The 25,230-nt window shown below is 30.5% G+C and overlaps 1 long non-coding RNA gene across 1 annotated transcript in view; it reads left to right on the forward strand.

Annotated features, from left to right (window-relative positions):
- Positions 1 to 21,049, forward strand: part of LOC109360909 — a 29,326-nt gene extending 8,277 nt beyond the window's left edge. The window contains exon 2 of the long non-coding RNA XR_002109232.1: positions 20,672 to 21,049. This is a non-coding gene — a long non-coding RNA (uncharacterized LOC109360909). The remainder of the gene's footprint in view (positions 1 to 20,671) is intronic.

Genomic DNA, 25,230 nt, shown 5'->3' on the forward strand with positions numbered 1-25,230 from the left:
CTCTTACATTTGAATCAATATACATTATTTTGATATGTATAATTATGTTGAAATTAAATTTATTGAAATTGTATTATCCCAATGTTGCAGAAATTAAGATACATGCTTATTACTAAAAGTGAATTTATTGTCCCACCATTTTTGAAATTTTATTTTATTTTATTGAATTAAGAAACTCGTGTATTACTTTATTATACGATATTAAAACCTTAATCATAATTCTACATTCTCATTTTCAGATGCTTCTCTCTTGTAACCTTAGAATAATGTAAATATAAAATGATATTAATAATGTAAATACATTTTATAATGTCGATAAATTTTGTGTTAATAATTACTACATAAGTCATATATAGAATGGTATATAATATAATTATGTAATATAGAGAAAAAAATTATATTTATAATGTAAAAAAAATGCATAAAAGAGAAGCAATGACATAAGTTATTCTCTATTTATATTTTATTTTTAGTATTATATTTATTTTATAATTATTTTATTCTTATTGCAATATATAAACTTAAAGAAAAATGTGGATTTAAGAATATAAAAATTATTATATGATTGTTAGATATTAGTATTGTGTAAAAGTTTTTATTAGTTATTAAGGAGAGAGGTTAAAAAAGATAAAAATGGAATATTAAAATTATGTCATGCATGGTGGTTACCACTTTTTTTGGCTTTATTAATAGTCAATGTGATAAAAATAATTAGAGTATGTCCATTATAAAAAGGATTATTAATAAAATTACATGAAACTCATTATAATGAAATAATTTTAGGAATTAATCAAGGTAGAGAGAAGGTCGTCTTGGAGGCTTCTTTCTTCTTAACTCATCTTCAAAAGGTCGTGCTACACTGTTTCCTCTCGATTAATTCCCAAAATCCAAAATAAATCATTTTTAATAGAATTAACAATTAATTACAACACTTTTTTCATAAATACACAAAAAATAAATATTTTCATTAATAAAATTTGCCAACCACATAAAGGATAGAGGGACGGTCGCCCTGTGGGTCTCATTCTTCTCAACTCATCATTCGGACGGTCGCGCTACGCCACTTATGTCCTTAATTAACATACCCAACTAATAAGTTTGTAACCGCCTAAGGCGCAATAATAAAAATAAATAAATTTACTCCTTATGATAATTAATTAAATAACCAAATAAATATAAAAATATACTAAAGTCATATAATTTAATAAAGGGTATCGCCTAAGGCGGGCGGGTAGGGTACTAATACATTCCCTACCTTGTAACCGACTTCCGAACTTGGATATCAAAAATCCAAAGCCCAACATGATTGGGCTTAAAAGATTTTTCTATATTTTTAACCATAAAATTAGTGACGACTCTAATAAGGTCATGCAGCCGAAAATCGGGGCGCGATGTTTGTTATGTCACATATCAATCATGTGTTACTCTATTTAACTATGAGTAATTATTTAAATCAATTCCTAGTAAACCATATCCATTATACTATACTAGCGTGTCGACCGACATTTTGTGCATGTCGACCCGCATTCTTATTGCAATATATAAACTTAAAGAAAAATGTTGATTTAAGAAGATAAAAATTATTATGTGATTGTTAGATATTAGTATTGTATGAAAGTTTTTATTAGTTATTAAGGAGAGAGGTTAAAAATGATAAAAATGAAATATTAAAATTATGCCATACATGGTGGTTACCACTTGTTTTGGCTTTATTAATAGTATAGAAGTATAGATATGGTTAGTTCTCTAACATTGAATTGTTATCTGTTACATAATTATGAAATAAGTATAATTAGATTTTAGTTTTAATAGTCATTTGATTTTTAAATCGTCGTTTTGAAACTTGAATAGCATTGATAGTAACAATATATTAGTAACATTTCTTCAATGTAAGTTTAATATTCATAATTGCATATATGTAACTGTATAATCTATAACCAAAGATTAAATATATAATATATTGGGAATGTAATTATCGCAATTCAATTCTTATCATAAAGATAAAACTAATTGTTAATGGAAGGTGTTAGGCGTCAACAATCATAAGATTCCAATTTTATAAATTGAAATCAAACAAATAATCCAATCAAGTGAAAATAAATATATTTAAAGATTTATTTCTTTATTACCTTTTAATATATTTCAATACATTGTTTAGGTTGACAAATGGAATGAAAATAGATTCAGTTGAAACAATAATGAGCAACAATTATAAATATCAATACAATTTCTTTTCGTTGAAGTTAATAGGAATTTTAACTTAATGTGTGTATATAAAATAAGGATTAATGAATCAAGTTTCTTTACATGAAAAAATGAGATACCTTATTCATAAAGACAAGGACTTGCTCAATATCCTATGAACTATAATATCTCAATAAATTTGTTCAAAGTATCTTCAATAACTATTTTTCAGACATTAGTTGAAGAAATGTTTAAGAGTATAATAGTACACATACTTATTTCCTTTATCAGCAAAACTTATCGGCTAAGTTCCTAGACAAAATAACACCTCAAAGTCCAGGTCAAGAATAAAGCTATAAGGTGGGTACCTTTTCACTTGACATACTGACTACATAAACTATAATTCATGAAACAATCTATTGTAAGTGACATAACACAACAGAACAAACTCTTTTATATTTAGTTTTTTTATAAGGCAATTCATATCTCTTGTTTGAGAAAATTGTAATTCGTTTAAAAATAAAAATCTGTAAAAAAAATAACATACGCATATAGAGGAAAAACTAACCCGCTATATTGCTTCAAGGGAGACAATTCACTCTTGGAGTAAAAATAAATCTACAATATAAAAAAACCAATGAAAAATTAGTAAGAACATGTCGATAAAATAAAAATAGATCTACAAAATATGAATATATATATAAAATAAGAATATATCTATAAAATAAGAACAAATTCACAAAATAAACAAAGAAAAACAATGAATAAGAAGTGAGAGAAATTGTTGAAGAGAAGAAGACTGAAAGACTAATGAAATGAATGAATGAAAAGTAGAGGGAGAAGGAGTGATGAGACATGAGAGAAAAATGGGGAAGAGAAGAAGACCCACTTTATTTTTTGATAGTCGAAAAGTCATCCGAATGTTAAATCTCTTTATTGAAAACAATAGTAATTCTTTTGAAAGAAAAATCTATGAACAAAATAAGAGATGCACATAGAAAAAAATCTAACCTGCATAGATGCTTCAAGGGAGACAACTCACTCTTGGAATAATGAACAAATCTACAAAATAAATGAAAAAAATCATTGAAAAAATCAATAAGAGCATACCTAGAAATAAAAATAGATCTACAAAATATTAACATATCTACAAAATAAGAATATTTTTATACAATAAACAAAAAACAGTGAAGAAGAGAGATAAATTGTTGAAGAGAAGAAGAGTGAAAGGGTGATGAAATGAATGAGTGAAAAGTAGAGAAAGAATGAGTGATGGAATGTGAAAGAAAAATATGAAAGAGAATAAGACCCACTTCATTTTTGGAGAGTGAAAAAGTCATCGAGATTTCAAATCTCTTCATTGAGAAAATAATGATTCTTTTGAAAGAAAAATATGTACACAAAATAAGTGATGCACATAGAGAAATAACTAAGTTGCATAAATACTTCAACGGAGACAACTCACTCTTGGAATAAGGAACACATGTGCAAAATAAATGAAAAATCAGTAAGAACACATCTAGAAATAATAACAGATCTACAAAATATTAACATATCTACAAAATAAGATCATTTTTGTACAATAAACAAAAAAAGCAATGAAGAAGAGGAATAAATTGTTGAAGAGAAGAAGAGTGAAAGAGTGAAAAAATTGAAGGAGATAAAAGTAGAGAAATGAAAAGATTTGAATGTTATTAATGCATGTTTTTGATCTTGTGTGTGATGTTGTACATTAAGCAAGTGAGACATTTTAAGCTAACATATTTTACATGAAATGATGATATGAGTCCCTAGCTAACATGTCAAAGGTTATTTTTTGTCAGATAGGTAATAGGTAGATTATGCATTGACACTAAAAATTCTTTCATTATGCATTGATATTAAACTCTATCATTATTACTTCCAAATTATTTATAAGAATTTGAACATCAATATATAGTCAATAAATACATAGCTCAAACCTTTTTATTAATAAAGCAATCCAATATAGGTTTTTATATTATCATCAAATTATATACTATTAGATTACCGAGATTAAAATTACTTTTATGAAATTATATACTATCATTATTTACCAACGGGCGTTGGTTCAAGTGGTACATGCTTGATTCTCCTTAAGCAATAATCCGGGTTCGAGTCTTGTGGATGGAAAAAATGCTCGTTGGGAGAGTTAGCCTCACGTACCTGTGGAAGTTCCCGACTCGGACATGATTGCCTCCTGGAGGGACACTTGTTGGGAGGGACAACCACAAACCTAAAAGAAATTAGTTCCTTACCAAAAATTGATCTTCCACTATTAAGTTTGAATTTAGCAATAAGTCAACCTGATATTCATTTGAAACTATATTTATTGTTTAGCTCAATAAGTTTAGTTTATGAACCAAATAAGTTGAATTTGAGTTAAAAATTAAGCTCATCATAAAAATGAACCAAACTTAAACAAAATACATTTCATCTCATTAAGTTCATAAGTTTATTAGAATATATATAACTTTTAAATTTGTACATATTGAATATATAATCATACATATATAGATATATGTAACTAAAGTGGGAATAAAAAATTTGGTTTCTACAATAAATAATTAAGAGAACAAATTAATCAAAAGTTACATGATTATTTAAAAAAGTCACATGTATTTATCTATTAATCTTAACTATTTAGCTAAGATTTATTGATCAATGTTAATTATTCTTATTTCTCATAATAATATTTAATTTTATATGAGTGACTTCATTCATATATGTTAAAAATATTTACATACACATCAATTTAAAATTTATAATTCTATTCATGTACATACATACAAATATACACATATATATGTATGTTAATGATCATTATTCTAATTGACGAGCAACTTAAATTGTAGTTCGTTAACTCATTTAAAATTTTGTACAATTTAGATTGATCTCGAGTCGAAAAACAATTCATGTTTTATTCGACTCGAGTCAATCAATGAGTCAATTTGAGCCCAATTTGTCTCAAATTGATTCCTTTTCACCCCATGTGCAAGAGGATACTTTAAGAAATAAAAAAAAAAAATCATAAAACATACTAATTTCACTTTTTTAGATTTTTCTAAAAATAAGAAGAAAAAACCTTAGGCTCGTTTCCAACTTCCAATGATGCTAGTTTAATTTGGAAATTAGTGGTTACATACATGCACTATGCAGTTATGTGTTTAACTTACATACCCTTTATATTTATTTTATTATATAATTTATATTATACACATTATATTTAGGTGTAAAGGATTTTCATTCCCTAATAAAATGATTGATCTAATAATATAAGACTTTTTCGATTAATCATCGATTATAATAAAAGGACAAATGCATACCCTATATAAGAATTTGCTAGGTTTAGTAACATTTCCTTTACTACCCAAATGCATATTAAACTATAGAATTAAGGACAGGAATTTGCTTCTTGTTTAACAAGGGACACGTGTGGAACAAAAGGTTTATAGAAAATTGTAATCTGCATTTTGTATCTCATAATTGTCTTTCATTAGCTATTAATTAATCTTAGAGTTTCCAATCTCTAATGCTTGTATTGGCTTTTATACTTATTCTTGTGTATACACCAATAAAGTATTAGTCAGTGGTATAAGATTCTATTAGATCTTAAAATGACTAAAAGATTAATGGTTCAATATATGTAAGTGATACTTACTAGGATGAACATTCATGCACCTTGAAATTGATTAATTCATTACCAAACGGTAAAGAGATACATTTGGTAATACAAAAAAAAGTGGATTCACTTACTCCAACAATAATTATAGATATAATAAAAATAAATGTATTAATATATGTTAGAGGAAGTTGGTGCCAACATCAAAGTGGGATTTGTAGATGTATGATGGAGATGATTATAATTGTATAGCATCTCAAGATATGCATTTCATATTGGATTAGACTCTTTTTGTAATTCTTCAAAAGGTAAGAAGTGGTGAAGAATGCTTTAGTTTGCAACTATGGTCTATTTAATTGATAAAGAATAAATGATTTTGTCTGATCAGAAGCCCAGTTATATCTAAATTATGGATTTCATCCAGATTCGATCTTAGATTTGGTTTTGTCATAATAACAGGTATTACTATTGTTGATTGGTATATTAGTTGTTGGTCTTGTATTCAACTTCTTTGTAGTAGCAGTTGTTGGTTGTTGTATTTGGGTTGGCTGCCTTCTTAATTAATCTTTTGCTTATAAAAAAAGATTAGTTAAATTACAAAAGTGAAATCCAAAAAAGTGAACCAATTTTCTGTCTCCTGTTTAGCAAATGAAAAAGATGAAGATAGATGATTGTGGATAAACATTGTCTAACAGCTTTGTCAAGCTTATATAAATAATTTAAATTACTTCTCAATTAGATTATCATGTACAAATCCAAACAAAAAAAGTAATACATGTAATTGAAGACTAAAGAAACTCTCTAGAATACTAAAGAACCTTTCCCTTGCACCCTTTATTGCAAGATGGAACATCTGCATATCTTATTTTCATGCATATAGGTATGAATTTTGTCATACAATATGGCATGGTTATTTTTCTAACATATGACTATTCACCTGCATTTACCAACACCATCAATGCAAAGATATGGAGAAGCAATATCACTAATTACCCTGTAGATTTATGAGCCATGTATGTAATTAGTTATGTGCCTAAGAAAAAGGAAATTTATCAAAATGTGCAAATGATAGAAATCTCATTGCAATGACTTCAGATTATCCAATGTGAGGTGAAAATTGAATTGGTTGACTTGTTCTAATTAATGTGTGGTTAGGACCTTGTTTTATATTAAAAGTAATGGGGAGGGAAATAATTGCCATTCTAGAGTAAGAAGATAAGCGGAATCATTAATAATACAAGATGGTCAAATTTATGCATAATTTGAAGAAGGTTTTGTCCCTTAATTCCATGATTGCATAGCATAGCTTCTAGAGCTCAATCCGAATTTACTGGGGAAAGCATGATATAATTAGGTTTGTGTTTGAGTTTTACTCGAGTTCAACTTTTAGGTTTGATATACTTGATATCCTACCTAGAGCCCATCCCGAACCCGATTAATAATATTACAAAATTATGCATAAATACATATATAAAACCTATATATATATATATATTCAAGTTCGAGTTATCCAAAACCTGATGAGTTCGGAGATGATAGCTTTATTTTCAACTCCACTTAATTTAGGTTCGGGTTTTAAGTTTCGGGTATGGAGTTAAATAAGCACAAACTCGACTTCGACCTATCTCGTTGTCATTCCTATGTACTAATCAAGAGTATTTTAATTGCTCATCGGGTGACTATTCTAGGAGACACCTATGAGTCGTATATGCCCATGAGTTGGTCTTTCAAAGGATTGATTGGAGGACAATAGCAACATCCATATCATTCATTATGGCATTGGACTTTACTTTACAAAGTAAACTCATCTTAAGCTATGGAAATAGAGGAGACCATTATACATGAAATATTATCTCTTTATCCCCTTCCTAGCTCCTTGTCGCTCTAGTTCAACCCATCTCACATGATCCAAGGGTGCTTCAACCCAATTTCATTCTTGTTATGTTATCCCCTCCATATAAAAGAACACAAATCATTAAGAAATTTAATATGGTAATAATAAACTAAATCCATGTAAACAGATTTGTTTAAATTAATTAGGTTTTTATATCCTAAAATTAAATCTGAATGTGATTTGTAAACATATTTATTTAGATTGATTAAGTTGTTATTATCCTAAAATCAAATTTGAATATGGTATGTAAACGTATTTGTTTAGATTGGTTAGATTGTTATTATCCTAAAATCAAATCTGAATGTGTTATGTAAACATATTTGTTTAGATTTTAGGAACAAATTTTGTGTATATAAATATGCAGTATTGAAAAATAAAATATTTGAATCCATTTCATTACATGGTATCAGAGCCAACAAAAAAAAATTAGAAATGTATACGACACACATGATGCCTAAAGGTAAAGGTTTTATGATATATTCAAGAACTGAATATGCTCAAAAGAAAAAGTCTTCCCCTTGGATACTTGACATTGGGACATCAAATCGCGTGATGGTGAATTTGCAACACCTATGCAACATGAGGGATGTGTGTGGATGTCATGTTGGGCTTCTAAATGGACACACTGCCATCTCTACTAAGAAAGAAACAATAAAACTTTCTGATAATTTAAATCTTGAGCATGAACTTTATGTACCTCAATTCAAATGCAACTTGATTTCTTTATCGCAATTGATAGATGAATCAAACTGTAATGTTCAATTTACTCGTAATTTGTATGTTATAGAGGACTGAACCTCGAAGATATTGATTGGTTCGGGTGAATGAAAGAATATACTCTATCTTTTTTCGAGAAGTCCCAACGAAGAAGATATGAAAAGTTGAAGGAATGAATGAGCTAGAAGTATGACACAACAGGTTAGGACATCCGTCTTGGAAAACTACTCAACTAATTTTCAATAATAGTAGAAGTGGAATTAGTAGTTTTAACAATAAAGTTTGTGACATATGCCAAAGAGCAAAGCAAGCTAGAGAACCATTTCCTTTGAGTAATAATAAAGCTTCTCATATATTTGACTTGATATGGGGTCCATATAGAACTAGTTCATCTTGTAGGACTTAAAACTATGAGAATTGATAATTGAACAAAATTCCTTTGGATGAGAAATTATTTTCTAGATCATAGTATAATGTTTCAAACTTCATGTACAAGGACACCTCATCAAAATGAGAGGGTCGAACGCAAACATCGCCATATTCTCAATGTTGCACAAGATCTAGGTTCCAAGATAATTTGCTTATTGATTTTTGGGAGAGTGTATGATGACAATAGGCTATTTGATCGATCACACACCAAGCACAATTTTAAAAGGTAAAACACCATATGAAATGTTATTTGGACAAGAATCCTCTTACAATCACTTACACGTGTTTAGTTTTCTATGCTTCGCTCACAACCAACACACCAATGGCGACAAATTTGCTAGTCGAAGTCGTAGATGTACCTTTGTGGGATACCTCTATGGGCAAAAGGGTTGGAGAGTTTATGATCTAGAGACTCGTGGATTCTTTGTTTCACGAGATGTACTATTATTTGAAAACCAATTTCCATATCAATGTTCCAAAAATGAGAAAGAAACCTCTCATTCCTTTCTTATTGATGATATGGTGGATACTGATTTTAATGACATGCAAACACCAACTAACTTTGCTCTCGACATGGGGTATAAGTACTACAACAGTCACAAGTGAAGCTTCCGAAAATCAAGACTTTGAACATTCACCTACGAATAGTCTCATGGCTGACATCAGATGTCAGTTTCATGATTTCATACACCATAATGCCTAGTAATCCTGATGAAAATCCACTACTTGGGCACAATCATCGTGTAAAACAGTCATCAATGAGACTTCAAGGGTATGTAATTGTTGTTTGCGTAATTCGCAACAATTCTGCATGACATGAAATAATCCTTACTGGTTAAGTCATGACCAAGTCGCTCTCTTTAAGACATTTCGTGATACTGCTAAAATTGTGCCAGCAGATTATCAACCATGTCGTCCCCAAGATAAAACAATCAAGTTCTCTATTATACGATTTCTTACTGCATTGTAAGATCACTCTCGAGTACCCCCACAATATGGCTACCAGTGCCAATTCTCGAATTCCCACAATATGACTACTTGTGTCAATTCTTTTCCCATAATACTAACTAATAGTGTTAGTTCTCAAAATTTCCACTTTGGAATTCTCAAGTGCGTCAGCGGAATTTTATGGGGGATAAATAAGAAAGTCAAAGAAGATTGCTTGACTAGTGCAAGTTAAAATGAGGAGAGGATGCCTCTTTTTATTGAATGAGGCCTCCAACGGCTCCTCATCTGACAATCACAATGGGTGGTAAATCCCACGATCCAATGTTGGAAAATTCTACCGTCCAACGACTCTCCCATTATGGTCAAGAACTCCTCCCACTCTTGACTCTCCAACGGCTCTTTCACCCAAACCGTGTTGCCTGCGTGTGTTGACTTGGTCAATACATAGTCCAAGCCCAAAAGGTCCCAGAAAATAAATAAATATTTATTTAAAAAGAATGTTGGTCGCAAGCCCGAGTCGAACACGAGTCGAGCCGACTAGCGGAGGAGGAGATGGTGGTGATGGTGCTCACGCGCGTGTGAGTGGATGGGTTTTGTTTGTGTGAGTCCTCACCTACTCACAAAACTCATTGTACCTATTGTGGCACACCCCAATGTTGCAACGTAAGGCTTATAAAGCATTTCAACTTCCTTCCTCCAAGAAATGTGGGACTTTGTGAGTTTTTTCATTAAACATCCCCATGAATCAACATTAATGACCATTTTAATGTGCATTTAATCCACATTAAAACTCATCATCTTCATCACATCCTTGCAGAAATTGAGTCATTTCCCTAGTTCATCATCTTCATCACATCCTTGAGTTACTCCCTATCTTATTGCTCATTATGTAAGTTGCGACAAAATTTCTTTGCCATACAAACACTTTCTTGCATCAATCACTATAGAAAAAGAGCCCTGATAATTTCATGAGGCGGTAAAGAATGTATAATGGAGACAGACCATGCAAGCTGAAATTGATCCACTGGAACATAATGATACATGAAGCATACAACTATTGCCTCAAGGGAAGAAAGCTCTAGGATGCAAGTGTGTGTATTGCATCAAGTACAATTCTGATGGCACCATCAAGCAATTTAAAGCACGTTTAGTTGTGCTCGGAAATCATAAAGAAAAAGACATCAACTACACTGAAATATTTGCTCTCGTCGCGAAAATGGTAACATTGCGAACTGTTCTTGCAGTGGTAGTAGCCAAATCATGAGAACTTCATCAAATGGACATACACATGCATTTCTACACGTCGATCTCCATGATGAAGTGTTCATTCGTTCGCCTCCTGGTTTTTTCGTTTCCAACCAAAATATGGTGTGTAAACTTTGAAAATCGTTGTATGGTTTAAAGCAAGCTTCACCTTGTTGGTTCACTAAATTCTTTCATGCACTTGTATCTTATGAATTTAAGCAATCATGTCTTGATTATTCTTTGTTCACCTTGCATCAAAAAGAGGTTCAATTTGTTCTTGTTTATGTCGACGATCTAATCATTAGCGATAATGATTCATCATCCATCAAATGGTTTAAAACCTACCTCAATGAATGCTTCCACATGAAAGATCTTGGCACATTGAAGTATTTTCTGAGTATTGAGGTTGCTCGCAATTCTACATATATTTTTCTGTGAGCGTAAGTACACGCTCGATATTATTTCTGAAGTTGGCATCATCGGTGCTAAACCTGCAAGTACCCCATTAGAACAGAATCATTGTCTATCTCTTGCTATATGAACTCTTCTTACCAACCCTGAATGCTATCATCGATTGGTTGGGTGATTGATTTATCTATGTTTTACACGCACAGAGCTTTCATATAGTGTTCACACACTATCTCAGTTCATAAAGGAACCACAAATTGAGCATTAGGAAGCTGCCCTTAGAGTGGTTCGGTTTCTCAAGGGCAATCGTGGTTAAGGCATGTTGCTTTCTCGCAACTATGATCCCCAGCTTCATGGATGGCGTGACTCCGACTGGGCTAGTTATCCTTTACATGTTGTTCCGTTACTGGTTTGTTGGTCCAATTTGGTCAATTCCTTATCTCTTGCAAAACAAAGAAACAACACACCATTTCTCGATCATTAGTTGAAGCTGAGTATCGGTCCATGGCAACTACTGCATGTAAGCTCAAATGGTTAAATGAGATTCTTTCCAATCTTGGCATCACTCATACCAAACATATGATTCTTCACTGTGATAGTCAAACGACCTTGCACATCGCTAAAAATATGGTATTTTATGAATGCACTAAGAATATAGAAGTCGATTGTTATTTTGTTCGTAATGAAGTCCTCCACCATAATATTCTTCCAACCTATGTCTCTAATATTGCTTAACTTGTAGATATTTTCACCAAAACTTTGGAAAAACCATAGTTTAAACCAATGTTGTGAGACCCGAGCCAGACATCAAACCGGGAGAGGTCCTTTATAGGTTCTATCCGGTTAAATCGTCTGGTTGGACCGCACAACACCATATATATGAGAAAAAATTTGTATGCACAGATAATATATGAATTTTATATATTATTACTGTATCATCTACCGTTCATATTTAATTGTCATTATCTTCTCAAAGAAAATAATCAAAATGAATTATGGACGATATAATTATTGTGTATAAATCCGTACATTCATAATGCATATATATTACACTATATATATAAAGATATATATTATAATTAATGATAGCAAGCTAATTAGTAGCCTTATTTTTTCTTGGGCAACACGTGATAGTCCTAGACTAGTAGGCCTTAGGTTTAATAATTTAATGTATGTATAATGTGTAACATCTAGACTATATTATCTTTTGTAGAGGTATTTAGTACGTTTTCTCTTTGTGACCATAGTTGTTTCATTTTCCCATTTATCTCTATCTCAAGTCTCAAAACTCAACAGTCTCATATATACAATATACTTAATACCTCCATTCCAGAGTTTGCTCTAGCAGCAACAATAGAGACAATAACAAAGCTCACAACACAAAGAAGAAGAAGGCATAGAGAAGTTAACCAAGCTCACGACAAAGAGAAGACGAAGACACGAAGAAGTTAAGATTTGCAAGTTTGAGTCTTTGAGAGTTAATGGAAGGGTTTTCAAATTGCATATTTGATTTTTAGGGGAAGGGTTTTAAATTTGCGGGGAAAGGTTTCTTAACTATCCCCTTTCTTAACTTTGCAAACCACCTGGTTCAACAATTCGAGTTATTCCGGTTTTAAGTGGTTCAACTCGGTTGAACCGGAATCTCAACAGGTAGAAGCGGGCTAAATACAAGGACAGTTTTTTGGAGTAACCGGAACCGTTTGATTATCCGATCGAACCGTCCGGTTCGGTCCGGTCCGAACAACACTGGTTTAAACCCTTATTGGGCAAGTTGGGCATTCTGAATCTTCATGCTCCAACTTGATGGGGTAATGCAGTAATAACAAACCAAATCCATGTAAACAAATTTGTTTAGATTGGTTATGTTGTTATTATCCTAAAATCAAATTTGAAGGTGATATGTAAACAAATTTGTTTAGATTTTAGGAATAATTTGTGTGTATATAATAATGCAGTATTGAGGATTAAAATATTTTAATTCATTTCATTATTATACTATTAGTACATTGCACTAATCGAGCCATAACCTTAGTTCCATCTTCCTATGACTTCAAATTTTTACTACAAAGAAACTATACTCTCCTCATCTACCATGTCAATCCCTATGAAATTTTTTAAGACCACTTCCAAAGGAACTTTAATCTTATAAATCCTTTTCTCTTATCAAACAAATGCGCGATTTCAATCTACTAACTAACCATATGAAGAAATTGATGTCCTCCCCCATTTTCTATTTTCCCAACCTTTTCTCTAACATATTCACTTCCGCCTCATGAGCTCAAGGTTCCTTCTAAAAAAACCTATCTCTAAATGACACAATTCTTTACATATGATTATTAATTCACTGTGATAAATGTGGGGCGAATTTCCTCTAGGCATGCATACCCTTTGTGTCTTTATTTTTTAAAATTAATATGAAATAATGTCATTTTACTTATTTAATATTGTCCACCATGGAAACAACATGATGGATACGTAGGTAGATAATGTGTCATGTCACTGATTTTATTAATGTTAACAAACACACTTTAACGCGTGAACTAAGTGAGTCACAATTTTTAAAATTAGGGACTAAAATGATAGACAAGTTTTTTTGAGAGACCTAAATGAGTTTTTACTCAAAATGGTACAAAACAAGTTTTTTTGTGTTTGTATTTTTTTATCTTTCTAATACAAAATGACATTGCTTTCTTATTAAATTTAAAAAGAACCTAATATAGTTGTTTTGCTCATTGTGTAAAAAATTCAGCATAAAATTGCCATGCGTGGTTATATATACAGTTAATGTGTTATATTAGTTATTAAGTTGGTGGGTTAAGGAAAACTTCAGAAATAAACTAGCAAGTATTCTGTACATTAGTATGGGGTGATATTTTTTGTTGCATGATTAATGATATATATTACATGTATATTCATATGGTTAAGAACACATATGTTACTTGTGTATTCATATTGCTAAGAACATCCATGTGACATGTGTTAGATATTTCCTGATGATTGGTAAAATATCAATCCTAGGATCTTGAATATCATGATTCTCACGCATCATATTAAACAAGGATATAATATCATACCTCGATCTATGTTCTATAATATACTCATTTGATATACCTTTTGAGAGAGTTTTGGTATGATGACATTCCTCAACCAAATCCTGAATTTCTTTTGGGATCTCATTTTCTCTCTGATGGGGAGAGGTGAAAACTATTTGTAATTTGGTGTCTTGGGGACCATAATCATTCTTTATGTGTTAACTTATAAGGTTCTCATTATCCCATATAGGTCAACCGTTTGGGTATCCACTCAGTAAAGCCCATATCCATTAACAATTTTAGAAGTCATATGGGTTATTAGAAATTAGATCAGTCAATATAATTGTATTAAATATATGATGTTCACATTAATTAGAAATTATGAATTTCTAATAATCTCCCACTTGGGCTTCATATTTTTCTTGAAACAATATATCACACACTCTTTAGACACTCATCTGTATGCTATTTATATTTAGACTTTTCCTTAATACAATCTGGTTCATCTCATATATCAACTATAGAACTACCATGACCTTCATCACATCCAAACGTGTATCAACGATCACCATATTAATATACTTAATGACATAGATCAAATATGTATGAGTGACATGAAAATTTTATGCAATGTGATCTCAAACATGTTTATTTCCAACTGGTCCATCTTTATTATTTTGTGAGATCAATCCAAAGTCTTTAATTTTAACACTATACACACATTCAAAATAGAACAATAAACCACCAACTTTATTATGCATAAAATTATATATGACGTCCAAAATATATTATAAAACATATAGACTCTTACTGAACTAAGATATCTTAAGGAGCAATACTCATATGAGCAATATGCTCATAAAAGACCTTAGGTACCAAACTCTTAGTCAGTAGATCAGTTAGCATAAAATTTGTCTGTATATGTTTTATAGAAATTTGTCTATTTTAAACACCTCCTTTAACAACCACAAACTTGATGTCAATAAAATTTGACTTTGTAGAACTCTTATTATTGTTGGAGTAAAGAACCGCAGACTTACTATCACAATAAATTATCGGCGGTCTTTTAGTATCATCAACCACACGTAAGCCAGTGACAAAATTTCCGCAACCATATGTCATTGTCTGATGTTTCAAAACAAACCATGAACTCTGCAACCATGATCGATTGAGCTATGAGCGTATGTTTAGCAGACTTCCTAGAGATAGCATCTTCAACCAAGATAAATACATATCCAGATATGTAGTGTCTATTGTCTAGACACCCAAAAAAACAAAGTCATAGTACCCAACAATCTCTAAATTCTCAGACCTCCGATAAGTGAGCATGTACTCATTTGTTCTCTTTAAGTAACACATAACACATTTGACTGCCTTCTAGTGATGCACTACAAGATTGCTCAAATATCTTTTCAAAACTCCCACGACAAATGCTATGTCAGAACATGTACAAAATTGAGCATACATTAGACTTCCTATTACAGATGCATAAAAAATCTTTTGCATCTTGTATCTTTCAAGGTCATTTTTTTGGCAAAGTATGATTCTTTTTCTTTATAGAACTTCCTTGCACTCTGATCCTCATAAATAGAGCCTCGATATGCTTATGGAATAAAGCGTTACATGATCATTAGACACATTCGGTTAGAGTGGTCCAATTTCTCATTTTTAATCTCATGGAGGATTTCTATAGTAGAAATAGATTTCTCCACCTAAAGTGCTAGATCTAAATCTATAATGTCGAGAATAATTTCTATGGCTTCCTTGTAGACCTTAAAGTTTGTCTCATTCAGCCATGAGATGTTCTTAATTTGAGCAGAAATATTTGCAACACTAGTAAAAGAACAAAACAAATTGCAATCATTCTTGCAATTAAACTCACATTCAACTTTAATACTTAAATTCAAATGATGATGAGGCACATCACGAGTTACATAACACAACACATTAATATTCAGTCTTTGGAACAAAAATATTAATATTCTTTTACTAGTGTTGCAAATATTTCTGCTCAAATTAAGAACATCCCATGGGTGAATGAGACAAACTTTAAGGTCTATAAGGAAGCCGTAGAAATTATGAATTTCTAACAACATGTACATTCGTATGGTTAAAAACACATATGTTACTCGTACATTCGCATTGCTAAGAGCGAAAACACATATATTACCCATGCATTTGTATGTATTGTTAAGAACACATGTGTTACTCATGAATTTGCTTGGTAAAAAATATAAGGAAAATAAATGACAATTTCAAAGTTGAATTTTCTAATGAAAATATAAAACCGAAATATCATACTATGCAATTTTTTTGAAAATAAATATTTTAAAAGTTGTAGAAAATGAAATGATTTTTCAATTTCAAATTTGTTTTTTTAATGAAAATAAGGAAATCAAATCGTGGTACTTTTATTAAAAATATATTTAAAAACTTACAAAAAAAACTTTAATTTCCAATTTGATTTTTTCAATTATAATAGGAAAAAATTAAAAATCCAAAGAATATGAACTGTGATATTAAATTCGAAAAGTACCACAAAACTTTAATATGGTGAAAAAATATAGTAATTTTTAGAGAAATACATGTTTTTTATTTTGAAATTATTATGAAATACAATAATGAATTTAATATTATGACATTAAGAAAAGTAAATATATAGTGTAGCCAAAAAGACTCAATGACATATTTTTTATTTTGAAATTATTAATAAATACAATAATAGATTTAATATTATACCTTTTTTATTATACATTTAAATATATTTTTTGGTAATTGCTTTAATTATAAATAAAATACAATATGGACAAAAAAGAGAAGACTATAATAAATATACACAATTACTATATGATTCACTATTCATTTGAAGTATATTCACTATTCTTTAGAGTATTTAATATTTTTTTCTTTTAAATAGTAAATGATAATTAGAAATCATACATTGACTATAAAATTGATACATTTATTTTATTTTATTTTTTTAACAAAAAAAATAAGAGTGAAGACTAGTAGGATGTAAAGTAGTCTGAAGTCTAACGTCTGAGTAGATACCAAAAACGTGAATACAATGATGAAAGTGAAGCACAAAGAGATCGAAATATTAAATCTTTTGCTCCGATCAACTAACCAATTAGCAAAAGAGAAAGAAAAAAAGAAGAAGAATCTTCCAACATAACCATGGTTTTCAACAGGTTGATATTGTTTTCTGTGGCACGTTTTTCAGCTGAAGCATGGCAATGGTTAACATGCACTCAAGACCCTTTCACCAATGAGGAACTCTTTGATCTTTTCTTCACTTTCCCTTTTCAACAATTGCGTCCTATTGCTCTTTGTCTCTGGAACTTCTGTCTCCACCATCCTTATGATTCATTCTTCTCTTACCTTCCTTTCTCTGATGATGATGTCTCTTCTGTAGCCACCTTTGAGAATGATGATGATTATTACCATTCTCATTCTGATTGATCTGGGTTTTGTCCCTTTTTCGGTAAAGTAAGTTTTTTTTCTCTTTCTGTGTTTTTTTTGGGTGTGGGTTTTGTTGGATCTTCTGTTTTGATTGAAAGTTTTAAACTTTGAATGGTTGGTTGAATTGGGTTGTTTTAGATTTTGAGTTTTGTTTAGTGGTGATTAGCGATTGATGATTTTTGTGGTTTGTTTGTTTACTTTCATGAATTGGTTAAGATTAGAGACATTTGAAGTTTAAAAAAAATGATGATGGCCTTATGTTATTAATCATTATGGTAGTGTTTGACAGACCTATCAAAATAAGATTGAATAAGACATGTATGTTCTGGTCTTCTTTTGATTACTTTATAAATAGAAGAGGACATTTTTTTTTGTAGTACCAATGGTATACCCTCACCTATGGATAAAAAACTAATCAGCATGTATGTCCCTCCCAATAAGTGTCGCTCCCAGGAATTGAACCATTGATCTTTTAGACATCATAGGGATCTAGCGGGGCTTTATATCACTAGACTATCACCTTGTTGGTATAATACGAGATCAGATAAAAGTGAACAACACAAAATATATTGTTCCATCCTGTTATGTCCGCCTACATAATATCACTATCATAGTTAAAATTTTCTTCCATGTCACATTTCGTATCTGCATTGAATTCCTAGTCTATTTGGTTTAGTTGATTCATTCATGTTTTAAGATCCTTTTGGCTACGTTTTATGTTATTGGGTTCATTTTATTGAATTTTACCCGAGAAGACATATCATATTGTATGGTAAATATATATGAAGCCTAAGGATTTGAGTAGTTCAGTAATGAGCCTAAGATCTTGGAAACTTACCTATCATCAATGCCCCAAGGCCCCAAGTTGATTTATCCTTCTTAGTTCTCAGAAAATAAAGTTAATCCTTGTTTATATATGACCTTCTCAGACAGATTGGTATGAGGAGTTGTTAGTATTTTAAACTTTTGTTGGCCCCCTTTTGTCCCTCATTTGTATCTCTTTTCGTCCTCTTTTACCATATTATCTAGTGAGTTTTCCATTGACCTATAGTTGTATAGTTGCATTTAAATAAACTAACATTTAGTTCAACGGAGTGAATTATAAGCTCTGGAGCATGGGTATGTCCACTTTGTCCGGCATACCAGGTATAGCTTGGGTATTTACCCGGGAGTACCGGTGTATCTTTTTTCCAAAAAAGTGCAGCTGATTGAATTGCTCCCAGAAACTGCTGTTTTGCATGCTTGTACATATTCTTCCCTTTTTGCTTCCAGTGTTTAATTTTCTTCTGGATTTGGCCCTTACAATGCATGCTGAAATCATCTCTCGCTTCTTGGTGGCTCATGGTGGTGAGGACGAGTAATACCAGTGGTGACTTACACTGTAATGCTGTCATGAGGTGGTAGTATGGTCCCTAAATATCCATCTCCGTCCTTAAGACTGTCCCAAATCTCCACCTTCCTTTGATTGCCCAAATGGATGATTCTATCCCCCCCCCCATAATTCCCTCTTTCTGTTCTTCCTCCTTTGACATAATCACAACATTTAAAAATATGTATCTTGGGCTGGGCGCTGCTTGTTTTTGCTTTTTGACTGCGGCAAATCTTTTTAGTATTATTTAATAAAAAATATCTTTGTTTCTCTATAACGCATTCATTCATTCATTCTTGATCTTGTCTAGTATGTTCATTCATTGACCATAACACCCTCATCTTTACAATCATAACACTTAACTCATGTTTTTGTTGAAACTTTATCGTCCAACATTTAGTACCATAAAGCACCCCATCCCAGGTCTTATGGATGTGCGTAAAATCTTCCTTTAAGCTTGAGAGACACCTTTTTATCACAAATAACACCATAAACATTTATCCACTTTATGCACCCAGTTTTAATCCTATGCTCTGCATCTCCTTTTTATTTATCCATCACTCCGTATAATAGATCAATGATACCTAAACTTTGTTACTTGTGGTATGGTATGACCTCCATAAAAAATGCACTCAATTTGAATCCTATGATACAACTTTCCCTTTGTTTCTCCATCACTTCATATGATAGATTCAAGATGACTAAGTTGTGCTACATGAAACTCTAAGCTGGCATTTGCACTGTCACACCCTATGTACTTTGTAAAGATAAAAAAACATCTTTTACAACCACCACTACCGCCGCCGCTTTTTGAAATATTCTGTTCCTAGCTATAGAAAGTACAATATGAAGAATGGTGATTCATTTCTTTCCATTCCGATTCCTATTCGTTCAGCCAGAAATCTACAGAATACCATTTCCTCACAAGTTTTGTCGATGTTATCACAAGACCTTCTGTTTTGTGGTTGAACATGTCACTCCAATGTCTATAATACATGTCCACCTCAATTGATTGATTACTCATTGTATATGTGAACTTCCGGTTCTGGTGATTAAACTTACTGTTAAACAAAATTATGAGAAGTTGGAACCTACTTATATGCTGGAAAGTTTTGTTTATATATTAAGAAGGCTGGTTTTTCTTGTATCATTAGTTCATTGTTGAAATGTTATATATATGGAACTTTAGATTATAAGTAGGTACAGGAAATATTTCTAGGCATTTGTGCAAATTATGAAAGAATGAAGAAATCTGCGATCCCGATTGATAATATTTTGCAGTGAATTATCTTTAGAGACTTCATTGATTCCCTGTCTGACTGTGCTTTTTGCTCTTTTGATAGGAAATTGCATACAAATTATCTTCATGAAGTGGTGGAATGATAGACTTTGGGTTTTAGGACACAAGAGATCAAAGGTGCATTCTCTGGATGCCTAGTCAGTCTCTTGTTTGTTTGTCAAAAAAAGGTGAGACTTTTTTTTAGAATTCGCATCCAGGACAAAAATTGTGTTTAAGCTACGTCGATTGTGTACAAGAACATCTTTTAGAGGTATGTTCTTGTAGCTGATTAACTGATCTCTGCACATTATACATCCTTGTAATTTGGAAAGATTGATATGTGAGTGTTTATATATATATATTTAAATATGCTCTTGAAATGGGGCATGTTGATATCAGTTATTTATATTTATAACTGAACACAATATAGTATAAACCATAACATATTTCTGAAATTCTGGTTTATTTTTATGCATATTTCTGAAATGCTGGTTTATTTTTAAGAGAATAATGTATGTCCTGATGTGAGGAGAGAAGTTCTCCTCGCACCCATTCATTAATAGACACTTGTATTACTTTACTTTTTGTTTTCTTATTTATTTTTAAAATAGTTAAAAAATAACCATGTGTCATTGCCTAACTGGTGTAAGGAGAGAAATTATCTCCGAGGAGATATTCCATCCTCTAATTGTATTATATAGATTTTGGATAGTCCTATCAAGTGAGGGGCCTCCAAAGTGATAGGTGCTTTTGTGAGAGTAAGGTGAAAGTTTTGTTCAAGAAATATAAAATCCAGAGATTTAGAGCTAAAATATTTTTTGAGGTGTGGTTAAAATTTGTTATATAAAGAGAGTGAGCCTCGTCTCAACAGTGAGATTGTTTATCTTGAAAACAATCTCTTTTTTGGTGAGAATAAGATTACAAACATCTACTCTCCTCAAACCCCTCTAGTTGCGAGTCTCATGCATTTCACCACCATTTTATTTTTGTTAAAACTTAAAATTTGCTATATGATTGAGATGGAATAGATGGCAAATTTAATTATACAAATAACAATGGTTTCTATATTGTTGCATGCAGTTGTGCTCCACTCATTTTCAATGAATAGGGCCCCAATTTTTTTAGTATATTGATTTCTAGAAAAATGAAACTATTATTCTTAGATCTAGCTTCTCAATTACATATAAAGACACAGTGATACGCATCCTTTTGTATCCCCTTTATATGATTTTTGTGGCCCACCAACAAAATAAGTAGTGGACAATTCTATTCTTTTATATACAGTTGGAAATGATAATATATCTATTAAGGTCTCACCGTATGACAATAGTTTAAGAAAAAAAATTAAAAAGTCGTTTAGTTTTTATAACAAATCACAACTGGATTTTGAAATACTATTTATATAATACCCTAAAAAACTATCAACTCTATTATATTATTACCTTGTTTATTGTTTGTTACTATTTAATAATATTATATTATTATTTATCATCAACTTGATATAAAATTATAAAGATGAATTATGATTCTTGATTTATTTAAATCATTATTTGTTTATTTCCTTTTTCTTTTGAAAATTAATTTTCCTAAACCAACATAGTAATAATCTTAAATAAAAAATAATTTTGGTATCATTTTTCCTCATTGAAAATGTTATTATAATTCGTAAGAGTTGAGAGTGTATTTTGAAAATACATAAATATTTTCCCCTAGTTTATAGAGCATATTTGACATTTCTAAATTCATCTTGTTCTAAATTTCAAGCAATAGTTTGATAAATAATGCAAATATCATTCTTTTTTTTTGTTTTATAAATCACAATTTAATTTTGAAATAGTACTATTTATATAATGCTCTAAAAACTATCAAATCTACCCTTATATTATCTACTTTATATATCTTTACTAATTAATAATATTGTATTATTATTCATCAATTCAAGATAAAATTATGGAAATCGTGGGTGATACTTAATTTATTCAAATCAACTATTTTTTATTTTGTATTTGTTTGAAAGTTTAATTTCGAAAAAAATATATTAATTTTATAAAATTGTTATCATATTTCCTTATTGTAAATAATATTATACTTTTCGATTATTAAAAGTATATTTTGAGAATACAAAGCTAATTTTTAACCATATTTAAAAATATATTAATTTTACAAGTCGATTTTTAAATATTATTATTTATATCAGAGCCGAAAAACTATAACTTTCTACTCTATTATTCTCTACTTTAATATTGTACTATTATTCCTCGCCAATTTTGTATATAATTAAAGTGATGAATGACAATTCCTAATTTATTGAAATCAATATTGGTTTATTTGTCTTTCTCTTTTGAAATTTAGCTTTTTGGGAAACAACACAGTAATAATTGTAAATAAGGAATAAATTTGATATCAAATAATTTGTAAGCATCAAGACTCAAGAGTGTAATTCGAGACTCCAATAACATTTTCCCGTAGTTTAATAAGAATATTTTATAATATGAAAATTCAAATAGTTTTAAATTTCATATAATAATTTGAGGAAAAATAAAAGGAATCAGTCACTATTTGTTTTGAAAATCACAATTCAATTTTTGAATAGTACTATTTATATTATATCTCAAAGAACCTCTTAAATCTATTCTTCTATCTCCTACTTTATTTACTCTTATTAATTATTAATATCATATTATTGTTCTTCATCAATTCGAGATAAAATTATAGAGATAATAGGTGTACCTAATTTATTCATATAATTTTTATTTACTTCCTCTTCATTTGAAAATTTAATTTTGGGAAATAAAATAGTAGTAATATTAGCAAAATAGAATGATTATCATATTTACTTGTTGAAAATAATATTGTAGCTTCAGAATATTAAAAGTATATTTCGAAACTTCAAAACTATTTTTTATGTTAGTATCATTAACATTTTCAAAAATATCAATGACTGGGGTTGACTTTAAGTTATACACAATAGTTTGAGAAAGAATTAGAAGTTCCTTTCCTTTTCTTCATAGTAAATCAAAATTCAGTTTTAAATACTACTATGAATATAAAACCCTAACACACTATCAACTCTAATCTATTATTAACTACTTTATTGTTACTAATTCATAATATTATTTATTGTTGCTCATCAATTTGATATAAAATTATATATAAAGGACGAGTCTTGATTTATTCAAATCAATATTAATTCATTTGTCTTTTTTCTTTTGAAATTTAATTTCTGAAAACAATAAAGTTATAATTTTAATTAAAAAAATAAATTTGGAAAAATTTAACTCATTCATAATGTCATGATAATGTGTAAGCGTTGAAAGTGTATTTTGATATTCCAAATATAGTTTTTCCTAATTTATTAAATATATTTCACATCTTCAAAATACTGAAAGTGCAAAGTGTCGAGGATCGCACTAGCAATATATTGTCTATGTTTTGATGAAGACAATGTTTTATTAAAGTTTGAAGATGACTCAACAATCAACATGCATATAACTCAATGGTCATATCTAGACTATGTTATATAAATAGAGTCATTATTCTAAGTAGTCTGATATGTGTGCCTTAGTAAGTGAGTATAGGTGAGGTAAATCTAGATGCAAGTCTCTCAAGCCATTATAATTGTCATATCACATTCATGAGACATATCATCTAGTTAATTGTATGTTCATGCATTAATAATACATGTAATATGTGCATATTAGGCATAATATAATTGCTAAAACATGTATAGAAGTTAAGCATAATATATGAGTAGTTTGCCTTGTGAATCACATATTTTAATATGTTGGTTAATCGATTAACGTGGTGACTTAATCGATTAACTCAACTGTTTTTCTGTTATTTCAGTTTTTCTGTTACAACTGGTTTCTGTTTTAATCACGTTGCACTGGTTAATCGATTAACGTGGTAACTTAATCGATTAACAGGTCTGTTTTATGTTATAATTGCTTAGCTGATTGCAACGGCTTGAAGTGTCAAAATGGTTTTTTATAAGTTTAGGCAATTTCCAGATAAGTGTAACATTGCATACTATTGTATAGGATTGATTAGAGAGCATATTTTCGTGTTTTAAATTCTGTTTTGTAGAGAGAAATGCATGTGCGAGGAAGAGAGATTAACATGCCATATTGAAGATTGATTCATTGTTATTTGCATATTGTTTTTCATATGTTTAATCTCATTCTTATCTTGCTCACATGTTCATGCATTCTTGATAGAGATTCTTAGAGAGATATGGTTGTTAACGTAGCTTGCAACAATTCTAAATGACACGAAATAATACTTACTGGCTGAGTCACGACCAGGTCGCTCTCTTTAAGACTTTTCGTGGCACTGCCCAAAATGTGCAAGCAGACTATTAACCACGCCGTCCCCAGGATAAAACAGCCCAGATCTCTGTTATCGAATTCTTACTACACTGTAAGAACTGATCTCGAATACACCCACCACAATATGGCTACTAGTGCAAATTCTCGAAATTACCCACAATATGGCTACCCGTGCCAATTCTCTTCCCACAATACTGACTACCAGTGTCAATTCTCGAAATCCCACAATGTGGCTACCTGTGCCAATTCTTTACCCACAATACTGACTACCAGTGTCAGTTCTTGAAATCCCACT

Source organism: Lupinus angustifolius, chromosome LG01, assembly GCF_001865875.1.
Source record: "Lupinus angustifolius cultivar Tanjil chromosome LG01, LupAngTanjil_v1.0, whole genome shotgun sequence".
NCBI lineage: Eukaryota > Viridiplantae > Streptophyta > Magnoliopsida > Fabales > Fabaceae > Lupinus > Lupinus angustifolius.